The sequence below is a fragment of the Geotrypetes seraphini genome, chromosome 4 (genome assembly GCF_902459505.1).
Source record: "Geotrypetes seraphini chromosome 4, aGeoSer1.1, whole genome shotgun sequence".
Lineage (NCBI taxonomy): Eukaryota > Metazoa > Chordata > Amphibia > Gymnophiona > Dermophiidae > Geotrypetes > Geotrypetes seraphini.
The window spans coordinates 133,334,097-133,349,749 of NC_047087.1; positions in this window are offsets into that span (position 1 = coordinate 133,334,097).

Sequence of the window (15,653 nt, forward strand, 5' to 3'; positions counted from 1 at the left end):
AAAGCTCTGGGGGACAGAAGTGGCTTTTTTGCAATGTGTATGCACCCAATGTATACAATCATTGCTTTTTCTCTGGGGTGTTGTCTAGACTGGTGCAGAACCCGGGGTACCGTTACAAGCCAACTGGGGTTATTGGATATCTGGAGGCTTCTTCAACCCACAGAGAGAACCTATACTTTCTTTTCCAACCCTCCCAATGCTTACACATGCTTAGATTATCTCTTAATATCCTCTTCCATGGTGGTTGATGTGGGAATCTTGAATGTCCTGCTATCGGATCATTTTCCATAGTAACATAGTAGATGATGGCAGATAAAGACCCAACTGTCCATCCAGTCTGCCCAACCTGATTCAATTTAATTTTTTTTCTTCTTCTTAGCTATTTCTGGGCAAGGATCCAAAGCTCTGCCCGGTATTGTGCTTAGGTTCCAACTACTGAAGTCTCTGTCAAAGCTCACTCCAGCCCATCTACACCCTCCCAGCCATTGAAGCCCTCACTAGCCCATCCTCAACCAAACAGCCATATACAGACACAGACCATGCAAGTCTGCCCAGTAGTGGCCTTAGTTCTTCAATATATTCTATTATTTTATGATTCTAGATTCCTCTGTATTCATCCCATGCTTTTTTGAACTCTATCACTGTTTTCCTCTCCATCACCTCTCTTGTGAGCGCATTCCAGGCATCTACTACCCTCTCCGTAAAGAAGAATTTCCTTACATTGCTCTTGAGTCTCCCACCCCTCAGCCTTAAATTATGCCCTCTGGTTTTACCATTTTCCTTTCTCTGGAAAAGATTTTGTTCTACATTAATACCTTTCAAGTACTTAAAACGTATGAATCATATCTCCTCTGTCCCTCCTTTCCTCTAGGGTATACATATTCAGGGCTTCCAGTCTCTCCTCATACGTCTTTTGGCACAAACCTATCATTTTTGTCGCCCTCCTCTGGACTGCTTCAAGTCTTCTTATGTCCTTCGCCAGATTCAGTCTCCAAAACCGAACACAATACTCCCTAGTGGGGCCTCACTAACAACCTGTACAGGGGAATCAACACCTTCTTTCTTCTGCTGGTTATGCCTCTTTATACAGCCCAACATCCTTCTGACAGCAGCCACTGCCTTGTCGCACTGTTTTTTCACCTTTAGATCTTCGGACACTATCACCCCAAGGTCCCTCTCCCCCTCTGTGCATATCAGCCTCTCGCCTCTCAGGATATACGGTTCCTTCCGATTATTAATCCCCAAATGCATTACTCTGCATTTCTTTGCACTGAATTTTAGTTGCTGTAGTACCAAATTTTAGTTGCCATAGATCACTTCTGACCGTATTTGGTGTTTCCCTTGTTACCTTTACAAAGATCTTGCTTTTCAAAGATATTTGATGGGCAAATGGTTGGATTCAGTGGCGTACTAAGGGGGGGGCGGGAGGGACGGTCCGCCCCGGGTGCCAGCCATGAGGGGGTGTTCCCGGCCTTGCCGTTCATTCCCCCCCACCACCCCCGAAGGACCGCTCGCCCCACTGATCTTCCTGCACCAACCTGTGAAGCAGCTCGCAGCAGGATCGCGACTTCAGCGATACCTGAGCTGCTTGGGCGCTGCTTCCTACGCCGCGGTCCCGCCCCTCCTCTGACATCAGAGGAGGGGCGGGAACGCAGCGCAGGAAGCAGCGCCTAAGCAGTGCAGAGATCGCTGACGTCGGGATCCTGCTGCGGCTGCTTCATAGGTGGTGCAGGAAGGTCAGTGGGGCGAGCGGTCCTTCGGGGGTGGTGGGGGGGGACTGAACGGCAAGGCCGGGAGCATAGGTAGTGCTGCTTCATAGTGGTGCGGGGAGGCCAGGGGCGAGCGGTCCTTCGGGGTGGGGCGGGCGGGCAGGCTTTCAAGGAGGAGGGGGGTGACAGACAGGCAGGAAGGCCTTCAAGGGGGGACAGGCCTTCAAGGGGGGGGACAGGCAGGCCTTCAAGGGGGGGGACAGGCCTTTGGGGGGGTGTGCAGACCTTCAAGGGGGAGGGACAGGCCTTCAAGGGGGGGCAGACAGGCCTTCAAGGGGGGACAGGTCTACAAGCGGGTGGGACAAGCCTACAAGGGGGTGGGACAGGCCTTCAAGGGGGGAACAGGCCTTGGGGGGGTGCAGGCCTTCAAGGGGGGGACAGGCCTTCAAGGGGGGACAGGCCTAGAAGGGGGGGGACAGGCCTACAAGGGGGTGGGACAGGCCTTCAAGGGGGGTGCAGGCCTTCGGGGGGTTCAGGCCTTCGGGGGGGTGCAGACCTTCAAGGGGGTGCAGGCCTTCAAGGGGGGACAGGCCTTCAGGGGGGTGCAGGCCTTCGGGGGGGTGCAGGCCTTCGGGGGGGTTGCAGACCTTCAAGGGGGGGGGACAGGCCTTCAAGGGGGGACAGGAAGGCAGGCCTACAAAGGGGGGACAGGCCTACAAGGGGGGGAGGAAAGGCCTTCGGGGGGGTGCAGGCCTTCGGGGGGGTTGCAGACCTTCAAGGGGGGGGGACAGGCCTTCAAGGGGGGGGACAGGAAGGCAGGCCTACAAAGGGGGGACAGGCCTACAAGGGGGGGGGTGCAGGCCTTAGGGGGGGTGCAGGCCTTAGAGGGGTGCAGGCCTTCGGGGGGGGGTGCAGGCCTTCGGGTGGGTGCAGACCTTCAAGGGGGGGACAGGCCTTCAAGGGGGGGACAGGCAGGCAGGCCTTCAAGGGGGGAACAGGCCTTCAAGGGGGGTGCAGGCCTTCAAGGGGGGACAGGCAGACCTTTAAGGGGGGACAGGCCTTTGGGGGGGACCCTGGTTTAGAAGTACACGGAGGGAAGGGGTGTTCAAAGAGACCATGCCAAACTTTGGGGGGGAGGAAGAAATAATGGGTCTGAAAATAGAGGAGAGGAAGAGAGATGATGGACCATGGGATTTAGGGAGGGAAGGAACAGAAAGGGAGAGAAATTGGACACAAGGGATGGTGTGGAGGAGGGATAGAGATACTGGATAGGAGGGTAATTGGGAAAAGAAAGGGAGAGATGGTGGACTCGGGTGGTGGGGAAGGAGGGCGAGATGCTGGATGAAAGGGTAGTTAAGAAAAGGTGGATCTGTGGAGGGAGATGAAAAAAAGGAAAGATACCAGACTTCCTGGGGAGGGAAGGGAAATGGAAAGGGGGGACAGAGTTGGCAGATGGATGGTTAGCATGCAGAAAGGAGGAGAACCCAAGTTATCAGAAGAAAACCAGAGCCTTGGACCAACAAGATTTGAAATATAACCAGACAACAAAAGGTAGAAAAATTAATTTTATTTTCTGTTTTGTGATTGTCAGATTTGAAATGTGTATCCTGCCAGAGCTGGTGTTGGATTGCAAACGTGAGCTAGGATTTAACAGAGAGAGGAAAAGTCATTTTTGTTTCTTTATTTTATTTACACCACAGCGCCAGTGTGATTAGGAGAAGCCAAAGGGGGTGAAAAAGCTATAAAACCCACCAGGAGTTTTGAAAAAAATCACTCAACTAGGCAGGAAAATCGAATTGAAAAACCAATTCAATAGGCTGAATCGAATCGAAATTTTTTTTCCTGAATCTGGCAGCATTAGTTTGCGCTACTGTCTTAGACTTTAGGACCTGGGATTGGGGAGAGATGGCATCCTCAGTACTTTATAATGCAAGTGAAACGAGGATTTGGTCAGACTTTTGAAGGGTCTGCAGAAAAAAAATATTGTATAGGCCGGGGACATGAGACAGCAGGAAATGAGAACTTTTCTTCCTTCTATTTTTGTGAATGGAAAGGCTGAGGATGTCAGAGAGTTCAGTTAAAATATGTGCTTTATAAGAAAATATAATAATGTGTTTTATAAAGTTTATAGCATAGCTGGCCTACCCAGTGAGGTGTTCCTAGTGGTGGTGGTGGCAGCGTGTCAATGTGTTGATAGGAAGAGGTGGTCTGGGAAATTCTGCTGAGCAAACTCCGGGCCCATTTCCACCCCCCAGTTAGTCCACTCCACTCAACTGGTTCACACACTGAGTGGGTCTTTGGGTGTTGTTTTGGGATCTCTTCCAGTGGTTTATCAGTATCTCCTTCTGGTCCAAGGAAGGAAACTTTGTTATCCTTAGCATTGACCTACAGAATATGTTTGTAACAGCGCTGCTTGTGTGGCATTAGGCTATGTAGTGATCGAAAGAAAAAAACAGACCTTTGCACATTTTTGCACTATATGGTGGGTGTATGAGGAGATTCACATTTCCTGCACAGCTAAGTCCATGTGAAGTTACCTTGTGCTGTATTTGACATCTAGCAAGGTCTCTGTTTGAAAGGAAAGATCTAAACTTAAAAATGAAGTGGCCAGAAGTTATGGTAAAAGCAGATAGTGTAGCTGGTTTTAAGAAAGTTTTGGACAAATTCCTGGAGGAAAAGTCCGTAATCTGTTATTAAGACATGGGGGAAGTGTCTGCTTGCCCTGGATCGGTAGCATGGAATGTTGCTACTCTTTGGGTTTTGACCAGGTATTAGTGTCCTGGATTGTCTACCATGAGAATGGGCTACTGGGCATGATGGACCATTGGTCTGACCCAGTTAGGCTATTCTTATGTTATGTTCTCATCTGTAGGGGCCTTTGTTTTCACTTCTTATTTTAATGTATTTTTTTTCTGGGAACTTATCAGTGTTTTTTATAATGGGAACAAAAATGGAAGAGAATTAATGTGTGTGGGATGAGGGGGTAACTAATTTCTTCAGCTAAATAATTCAATCCACCTCAACCAGACATAGGAGAACTCACGCACCATTCACACACCCTCCAACCAAAAACGTCAAAAGAAAAAAACTGTTCGACAACCTCCTAGCCATTCGAGCTGCAACACTCGACCCCCAACTCTACAACCAATTGACATCGACCACAGACTGCAAAACCTTCAAAAAGAAATAAAAACCCTTCTATTCAAAAAACACATAAAACCGAACTAACACAATCAGAACTGTCCCAAGCATCACCTGCAACTACTCCATATGTACTTCTGATGTCATGACAATTCAGACATAATTTATGTTATGTTATGTTTGGAATATAAGAAAATTTTCACTGCCTGTTTCTATTCTGACCATTTATTCCGTTTCATGGTCATTACAAAAAAATATTTTTTTACATGGGGGGGTGTCAAAAAATGATGGGCCCCGGGTGCCACATACCCTAGGTACGCCACTGGTTGGATTATTATAGCACTAACTATGTGCCATACATTGATCCTGGGCTCTTTTGGAAAGCTTCTAAGGCGGTCTTACGGGGATACATTCTGGCGTATGTATCAGGTAAGAAAAAACAAGTTTCAAGTTTAATAGTTCTCTTGATTGATCGCTTAGTCAAATTTCAAAGCGATGAACAGTTTAAAATACATTCAATAAAAAATACAGAATGAACAATACAATACATACTTTAAATAATAACATTGGGTTAAAAACTAAGACATCATTTAGGAAACATAGGGAAGGAAGGGATTGTGAAATACAATCAGAAATAGTAAAGCAATATAAAGGAAAAATACAATAGGAAGACAAGTTAAAACATAATTTAATAAAGTATAAACTATGGCCTAGAGGTTATTAAAAGCATCTTTGAAAATAAATGTTTTTAAGTTACTTTTAAATTTTCCTAGATCCTGCTCATTTCGCAAATAAATTGGGAGGGAATTCCAAGTCTGTGGGGCAGTCACTGAAAAGATAAACTGCCGCAGGGCCGCCATCAGGGCAGTAGTACCAGTCCTGCATTCAGGGGCCCGGAGCTGACAGGGGGCCCGGGCTCCCCCAGGGTCCTAGGCCACAGTCGGGAGGGGGAGGGCCGCCCCAGGTGCACAGGAGAGAGCTGGACGGTGAACCCGCGGAGTTCAATACATCTCGAGCCGCGAGGCTCGTCTTCTGTTCGTACCTGCCCTGCCGCTCACATATAGCCGATCGGAAGTGTTCCCTGATGTCAGCGCTGACGTTGGAGGGAGGGCTTAAGCAAAGCCTGCCCTCCGACGTCAGAGCTGACGTCGGAGAATACTTCCGGTCGGCTATTTGTGCGCAGTAGGGCAGGCAGGAAACAGAAGACAAGCCTCGCGGCTCGAGCTCCGTTTTGCTGAGAAAATTGCAAAGATGGGCTGGGAGGCAAACGCGGAACACAAAAGGGGAGAGGGAGTGCGTTTTGGACACAAGGCATGAACTTGGGAGAGAGGAAGGGAGGGAAAGAGATGCTGAGGTGGGGGAGGGAATGTGTTTTTGGACACAGAAGGCATGTACTTGGGAGAGAGGAAGGGAGGGAAAGAGATGCTGAGGTGGGGGAGGGAATGGGTTTCTGGACACAGAAGGCATGGACTTGGGAGAGAGGAAGGGAGGGAAAGAGATGCTGAGGTGGGGGAGGGAATGGGTTTCTGGACACAGAAGGCATGGACTTGGGAGAGAGGAAGGGAGGGAAAGAGATGCTGAGGTGGAGGAGGGAATGGGTTTTTGGCACAGAAGGCATCGACTTGGGAGAGAGGAAGGGAGGGAAAGAGATGGTTGTGTACACGGGGAATAGAAGAAAGGAGAATTTTTGGTCTTAGGGAGGGAATGAGGTACAGATAGTGGCATACCAAGGTGGGGGAGGGTGGGGGGGCGGTCCACCCCACCCTGGGTTTATGTCCCAAGGGGGTGCACAGCTGGCCACCCTCCAGTGTTCTCCCTAGGCCGGCAAACCGCGGCTCTTTAGCCACTTGAGTGCCACCGCCGCCATTGGGAACAGGCCGGCGCCGAGTTCTCCCTGCTTTTCCCTGTGGGGCCGACCAACTCTCGCCACTCGCGTCAATTCTGACATCGGAGAGGACGTTCTGGGCCAGCCAATCGCTGCCTGGATGGCCTAGAACGTCCTCTCCGATGTTAGAATTGACGTCGAGTGGCGAGAGTTGGTTGGCCCCGCGGGGAAGAGAAGCAGGGCAAACTCGGCGCCGGCCTGTTCCCGATGGCGGCAGTGGCAGTCTATTCCCCAGTGGCGGTGGCAGCATTTTCCCAATGGTGGTGGCATAGGGGAGGGCAGGGAGAAAGAAAGAAAGGGGGGGAGGACAGGAAGCCAGAAAGAAAGAAAGGGGGCAGGGTGAAACAAAGAAAAATGGGGCACGGAGAGAGAGAGAGAAAGACAGACATACAGAACGAAAGAGGGTGTGGAGAGAGAAAGAAAGAAGGGGACAGGGTGAGGGAGAGAGAAAAACAGACATACAGAAAGAAAGGGGGTATGGAGAGAGAGAAAAAGAAAGAAGGGGCAGGGTGAAACAAAGAAAAAGTTTGGGGAGGGAATGAGGTCTGGAGGAGAGGAAGCATACAGGAGGCTGAAAGAAGGGAAGAAATATTGGATGCACAATCAGAAGAATAAAGTGCAACCAGAGACTGATGAAATTACCAAAGGTAGGAAAAATGATTTTATTTTAAATTTAGTGATGAAAATGTGTCTGCTTTGAGAATTTATATATGCTGTCTATATTTTGCACTATGGCCCCCTTTTACTAAACTGCAATAGCATTTTTTAGCGCAGGGAGCCTATGAGCGTTGAGAGCAGCGTGGGGCATTCAGCGCAGCTCCCTGCGCTAAAAACTGCTATCGCGTTTTAGTAAAAACGGAGGGGGAAAATTTGTCTATTTTTGTATAGTTGTTACTGAGGTGATATTGCATAAAGTCATCTGCCTTGACCTCTTTGAAAACCCGTGGAATATAAATGATAATTAACATTTTCTCTGCGTACAGCATGCTTTGTGTTTTTAAAATTTTATTGTTGGTAGATCATTTTGACTTGGCCACAAAGGTAAGGGGGAGGGAGGGGAGCTGCTGAAAGACATCTAGTAATCCTTGCAGGCTTGACTGTGCAGGGAATTATTTTTGTAAAATCATGTTTTGTTATGTGACTGGCATTATTTAGACTTTAATTTCTATGAATGAATAGAATGAAAATGATATAAATTACTTGCTTGTTTTTATGTGCATGCGCTGAAGGAAAGTGGAGAGAGAGTGGGCTGAGGACGCTGAAGGGAAATGGGGAAGAGAGAGTGGGGAGAAGACGCTGATTTATAAATTGACAATTGTACAGAATATTGTTTCTTTTTTATATTCATCCATAGCTGCATGTTAATGATGTGCTCATATGCACTTATTTATCATCATAACATATACATCATCATTAACATGCAGCTGTGGATGTGTAAGGACAGGCTGAGGAGGATGGATGGGAAGGAAGGAAGGTGCACATATCAACATATCATACATTTTTAACATGCATGATGCAGCTATAGGCAAGCTGAGGAGGATGGGATCATACAGATATGTATGTTCAGATATGCGCTCAGATGTGTAGTTTTTTCTGATATATTTATTAAGCTTACAGTATTTATAAAAACACATTTAATACTTGTTACAAAAAATATTGTGCATTTGTGATCTACTTCTGGCCTACAAAGGTCAAAAGAAATCCTTAACTGAGATTTTACATTCAAAAGTGAATTATAGCTACTAGCACTATTATTTATTAGTTATTTATTATGCAGATGTTTGTTAGTTTGTTATTAGTTCAGTATTAGACATATGTTAGTTTAGAATAGATAGGTATAGATTAGTTTAGTTTAGGTTAGGTTAGGGCCCTGCTGAAAGAGTCTACCTTGACGTGGTTGCAGGCTTACAAATCTTTTGGTCAAAGAGTGCGGCGACAGAGAAAAGTATGTGTGTATTCGGCCCATGGAAGAAAGGGGGGTCGGGGGGGGAAGGGGTGCGTGGGGGGCCCAATAGGATTGCTCAGTAAGGGGCCCAGAAATTTCTGATGGCGGCCCTGAACTGCCGTCTAGTATTAATGATCTTAAGCGAGGGAATTATTGGGTCTCTCTAGAGAACTCCACCAGCTCTGCAGGCAACACCAGGGCAGCCTATCTTTACCCGATAAACAAAGGGTGCATTCTCTCTGCACACAGATTGACACTATCCTAACTCAACAGGCAGAGCGGGATCTTTATTTTCACTGATACAGACTTTATCGTTGGGGAGGAAAGGCAGGTAGTTTGCTGGCCCGGTTAGTCCGACCATCTTGGAAACGTCAGGTGATAACCTCTATTAAGAACACCCAAGGACAGATATATACACGGGAGACTCACATACAACAACAGTTTGTGAATTATTATAAGGGTCTATATGATCATAAATCTTATACATAGTCTGCACGGGAAACGTTTATTGGGTTGTATTGCTTTCCAAATTGTCCCCGGAACAACTTTCTGTGTTAAACTCTCCTATCACTCGCCTAAAGGTAGAGACGGGCATTAAGGCGCTTAAGCTCACTAAATCTCCCAGACTGGACAGATATGAACCGAATACTTTAAGATACTGTCTGATCTTATCTCACCATATAATGCTATGCACACTCATAAAAGCCTGGACCGGTAGAACATGGCACATATAATATTGCTCCCTAAACTTGGCAATGACCCAGCACAGGTGGGTTCCTACAGACATATAATCGCTCCTTAGCCAGGATGCAAAGTTACTGGCAGCCTTACTGGCTAAACGTCTGAATGCTTTTCTGCCCCCTCCTCATTCATGAAGACCAGGTAGGTTTTGTACCAGAGAGGTATGCTTTCAGGAATTTGGCCAGAGCCTTGATGGTGATTTATTCTGGGGGGAAGGGGGGAACATAGGGCTGCCATCGTAGGCCTAGACATGGAGAAGGCCTTTGACAGTATCTCTTGGTTGTATTTGTTCTGGGTCATGGGCGCCTATGGGATTGGGGACACCTTTATGGAGTGGGTGCGCAGCTTGTATTTTTCTCCCCAGGCTCGCCTTCTAGTAAATGGGCACCTCACCCAATCTTTTCCTTTGGAACAGGGAACACATCAGGGGTGTCCCCTATCTCCACTCCTCTTTCTCTTAGCCATCGAGCTGCTTGCTGTCAAGATCAGGGCAGACCCTACTATCATGAGAATCCGTACAGGACATCGAGAAAGTAGAATTAACCTTTTGCGGAAGATATTCTTTTATATTTGGAGCAATCACATATACATTTACCTCTAGCTTTATCCATGGTTTGGGAATTCAGGGCCATATCGGGTTTACAGGTTAATTGTGCCAAATCTGAATTATTACCTCTGGCCTCTACTAGGCACAAGAGCTGGCATGACGCTTTACGTATACCCCCTGTCTGGAAGCCTCTGCGCTATTTGGGGGTGTACTTGAGTGTCAATGCTAAAGTTATGTACCAATATAATGTCTTACATCATCTCGATAACATTAGAAAACTATGTGCTAAATGGAAAGACTTGCCACTCTCTTTGTGGGGCAGGGTAGCTCTTTTTAAAATGGTGTTACTACCCAAAATATTATACCCCATGCAGACTGTCCCCCTTTGGATTACCAACAAAGATGAGCGGGCCTTTAAATCCATTCTTACCTCCTTTATTTGGCGTAACAAATCAACTCGGATCATTTTTCCCACATTCGCCCTAGACAAACGGTTGGGCGGGTTATACCTACTGGATATTCGTCTGTATAATGTAGCTGCTTTGCTGCGATTTGTACATGAGAGTATCACAGGCCACTACAAATTCTCCCAAAAGGGTTGGATGACCATGTGGTGTGCTCCCAATTCCTTTTTAACTTTATTGCATATCGCACCTAAGGCACTACCGGGGGTAAGTTATAAATTCCAATTCTTGGCGCCTCTGAGATTAGCATGGAAATGGTGGTGCTGGAAACAGCAGTGAACACCTAAGGCCTCTCCACTTCTGCAACTGGTGATAATGTGGCCTTCCCGCCGGGGAAGGGGACTTCTTGGTTTCAGTTGTGGGCAGCCAGGGGCTGTGTCAGTCTGCATCATCTTCTCGAGGGGGAGAGGGGACCTTCCCCATATTCTCCCATCTACAGTCTCAGTGGGCCTTACCTGCTTCCCATTTCTGGGCCTATTTACAGGCTAGATATTATTATTTTTCTCTACATCAACAGTGGGTGGAGAAATGGTCCTTTAGCACTCTGGATGTATAGTTGTGGAACATAAGAAATGCCTCTGCTGGGTCAGACCAGAGGTCCATCGTGCCCAGCAGTCCACTTGCGCGGCGGCCCATCAGATCCAGGACCTGTGTAGTAGTCCTTTATCTGTACCACTCTATCCCCTTTTCCTTCAGAAAATTGTCCAATCCCTTCTGGAACCCTGTCACGCCCTCTGGAAGCACATTCCAGGTGTCCACCACCCTTTGGGTGAAGAAAAACTTCCTAGCATTGATTTTGAATCTGTCCCCTTTCAACTTTTCCGAATGCCCTCTCGTTCTTGTAGTTTTCAAAAGTTTGAAGAACCTGTCCCTCTCTACTTTCTCTATGCCCTTCATGATCTTGTAAGTCTCTATTATATCCCCTCTAAGTCTCCTCTTCTCCAGGAATAGAGACCCAGTTTCTCCAATCTCTCCGCGTATGAAAGGTTTTCCATCCCTTTATCAGACGTGTCACTCTCCTCTGAACCCTCTCCAGTAATGCACACGATGAACAAATTAGCTACTTGGTACCAGATTCTTAAGACTGCCAGAACTGCACCATATTTGGACAGAATACTCACCTTATGGACTCGGGATTTAGACATTGAGTATACCAGGCCACAGTTGCTGGATCTTTTTACTAATCTCTTTCTTCTGGTTAGCTCCACAAATCTCAGAGAAATACAATTCAAAATAGGAAAGGGGCCAGGTTATGGGATTGTGGCAGGATGCATTGTGTTCTCATTGCAAGAGGGCCACTGGCACTTTGGGCATGTTTTTGAAACTTGTAACACGTTCTGAGCTTCTGGGAGAACGGGATAGAAATCAAAATAAATAAATAAATCCCCATACAGCCTTGTGGCTTCGGGTTCTCCCTTTTCTGGATTGCCTACTCCCGCATCCTATCCCAAGGGACTATGGCTTGCTGCTTCTCAGGGATCAAAGAGAACTTGTTCGATTGGGGCTTTCTCTGCCCTTTAGGACTTTCATCTACTTAGCATTATTATTGGTGAAAAGGTTATTGTTACAACACTGGGTCGCAGAGACTCCGGCCTCCTTCACCCAATGGTTGAAAACATGTGGGAAATTGCTGCCTTTTGCTCAGCCAAGTGTCGAGAAAAACTGACTTATGTCTCCTTGTGGAGGGCACACCAGACTGCAGGGGTGGACGCTTCAACCTTAAGCCAGTCTGAATGATTGATTAGATACTCTTAAGCTGGTTCACTAGTAGTATGTGTGATGGTTGTATGGGGGAATGCATGGTGTGTTTAGAGTGCTTTTGAATCCTTTTGGTGTAGTATATTGGAGAGTGTGTGTGTATGTAGGGGATTAAATTAAGCTTCCTAAAAATGTTATTGCAGTTTCTTGTATAATCCCAGGGGGGGTGGGGGCAGGAAGAAGAGTGTCATCATGTTCTCTCTCTCAAGGACATTGGGGGGGATTTTTCTTACTGTTGGGTGTGGGACACATTGAGTTGGTTATCTGATTTGGTGCCTGTTCAAGTCCTAACGCTGTATTTACTCTGCTCGACCCCGGAGCCACTAGCATTGTTTCTGATTACTACTGTTGTTCACCTTGTGTTTCTGTGTTTTCCTTTTGTATTAGCTGCAATTCCAATAAAAATTATTTACAAAAAAAACCTAGGGTGAAAAATAGCCTCGAAGTGGCCCATAGGCCAAAAATGTTAAAATTGTCTGAAATTAGCCAAATTCAAAGTACAAAAAAAACTATACAAATGAAAAAATTTTGAAGAAAATAATAACATGAAGGCACAAAAACCACTTCAAAATTTGACATATTGAGGAGAGACCAAAGACACAGCTTCTCGGCTACTGTTAGTTCCGCATGCTGACCCAAGGCGGGAAGGCACCTGTACACACACAGTATGAGCATTGCCTGAAGATTTAAAGTGACAGTGCACTTGGCAGTGTCCTACCAGGCTCTGTGAGTTAGAATATTATGCCTGCTTGTCCTCAGAACGTAAGATACTAGAGAATGCACCTCACTATTTTGGCAGAGAAATAATCTTTTTTGGCTTGCAAGAGATATTTTCAAGAGAAGTTTTGATACACCGATGCAACTTTACGCTACTATTCTGTAACGAGTTAGGCGTGCCTTAATGCTCTTATGGAATTAATGATAAGTGCACTTCTTTGTCATGCTGTCATTTAGGTATCCCTTTACAGAATTGCCCCATTTGATATCTGAATTTGAGTTATATTAGAGTAGGAAAATAATGTGTGTTTAAAAATCTGTTCAGTGAGGAGTTAACAGTTTAAGTTGACTGATTCTGACAGCATTTAACATGATAAAAGTGAAGTTAAGTGTGTATGAGAAAAAATATACATTTGGTCAATATTAAAAATGATTTAAATGGCCAGAAACGGAAGCAGACTGATTAAATTGCTTGTTTGGGGCTATCTGCTAATGGAGGTTTTGGTGGATAACCCAGTAGCTGCCCACCACATGAGAGGCACTACTACACATTCCTTAAGTGGGTTACAGAGTTACATTGGGAAAGCAGGATTCCTTCTGTATTATTCCCACTGAGGGGGAAATCCCTTCCGCTAGACCAGACATGGGTAATTCCAGTCCTCGAGGGCCTGAATCCAATTGGGTTTTCAGGATTTTCCCAATGAATATGCATTGAAAGCAGTGCATGCAAATAGATCTCATGCATATTCAGACGCAATCCTGAAAACCCGATTGGATTCTGGCCCTCGAGGACCGGAATTGCCCATTTCTGCTCTAGACCAGGGATCGGTAATTCCAGTCCTCAAGAGCCGGAGCCAGGTCAGGTTTTCAGGATATTCACAATGAATATGTATGAGATGGATTTGCATGCACTGTCTCCTTGAGATGCAAATCTATCTCATGCATATTTATTGTGGATATCCTGAAAACCTGACCTGGCTTTGGCTCTCAGGGACCGGAATTGCCTACTCCTGCTCTAGACAGACTGGGCCCCAGAATGAGGAAAAGAGGGAGCTTAAAGCAGAGGTGTCAAAGTCTCTCCTCAAGGGCCACAATCCAGTTGGGTTTTCAGGATTTCCCCAATGAACATGCATGAGATCTATTAGCATACAATGAAAGCAGTGCATGCAAATAGATCTCATGCATATTCATTGGGGAAATCCTGAAAACTCGACTGGATTGCAGCCCTCAAGAAGGGACTTTGACACCCCTGGCTTAAAGAATATTTTAGTATTTGGTTTTAAGGTTACCATATGGCTCCAGAAAAAAAGAGAATGGATTGAGACATCCGGGTTTTACTTCCATTGCTTTCAATGGAAATAAAACCCAGATGTCTCTGTCTGTCCTCCTTATTCCGTTACTTTCAATGGAAGTAAAACTCAGATGTCTCAGTCCGCCCTCCTTTATGTGGAACCATCCAGTAACCCTACTATTGGAGAACAAGGGCTTCAAAAAATGGAGAAAGCCCAAAAGAGCTTAAGAGGGGCCTTAGGTGTCTGAGTCAATCAAGGCCCCTCCCCATGCATCCCAGGATGCCCAGGGAAGGGGAAGGCCTACTCTGTTGCAGCCACGGGCCTGAGGAGCAAGAGGGATTGGGCATCCCTCCTGCTGTCAACTAATTTCCAGGTATGGGGAGGTTCGGAGTGGTGTGAATGGGGGGCATCCAGTGCCAAAGGAAGTGGACATCCCTCCTGCTAATTTTTTTTAGGAAGGGGAGCAGAGAGGGGGTCAGTTCAGAGGGGGGCCTCGTGTGTGTGTGTGGGAGTCACTGCAGGGGGGTACTGCGGTGGGTAGGAAGGAGTGGGCATCCCTCCTGCCAATTTTGGCTGACATGGGGGTTTCCATGGTGGTAGGTTGTGGCATCCCTCCTGCTTATTTTGCCTGGTGAAGGGGAGTTTCCACAGTGACAGGAAGGAGTGGGCATCTCTCTTGCCTCTATTCTGTTTCCGAGATGGTTCATCAGGGAGGGTCATGGTTCATAGACAACAACGCGGAAGACAAAGGCGCGCGCCGAAGAAAATTACTGTTTTTAGGGGCTCCGACGGGGGTTTTTGTTGGGGAGCACCCCCAGTTTACTTAATAGAAATCGCGCTGGCATTGTGGGGGGTTTGATTTTACTGTAAACTTAACTTTTTCCCTAAAAACAGGGAAAAAGTGAAGTTTTCAGTAAAATGTGTGGGGTTACAACCCCCCAAACCCCCCACAACACGGCGTGATTTGTATTAAGTAAAGTGGGGGGGTTCCCCCCCACGCCCCCCCGTCGGAGCCCTAAAAACAGTAATTTTCTTCAGCGCACACCTCCGCGCTGTGCTCAATTGATTGCTCGCGCCTTTGTCCCGGCACGCTTTTGACCTGACACTGCTTTGGCCAGTAGGGTGCAATAAGGATAATGGTTCCCTGGTCATGCTTAAGTGTTAGCAAGGTCTTCCCCAAGAGAAGTATGGGAGGATACAAGTACAGCATGCCTTCCCCCTAAATGAGGAAGAAGGCCTCCAAAACTAGTTTGTTGTGTGATCTTAGCCTGGAGCAGAACTTAGGGACCGTGTTGTTTAACTAAGTGGCAAAGAGATCCATTGATGTGGTGCCTCAATCTTGGAAGATCTCCCGGACAATGACCATGTTAAGAGACCACTCTTTTGGTTGCATCACCCTGTTCATGCTGTTCGCCAGATTGCTCATGCTGTCCACCAGGGACATAGCTCTAAGT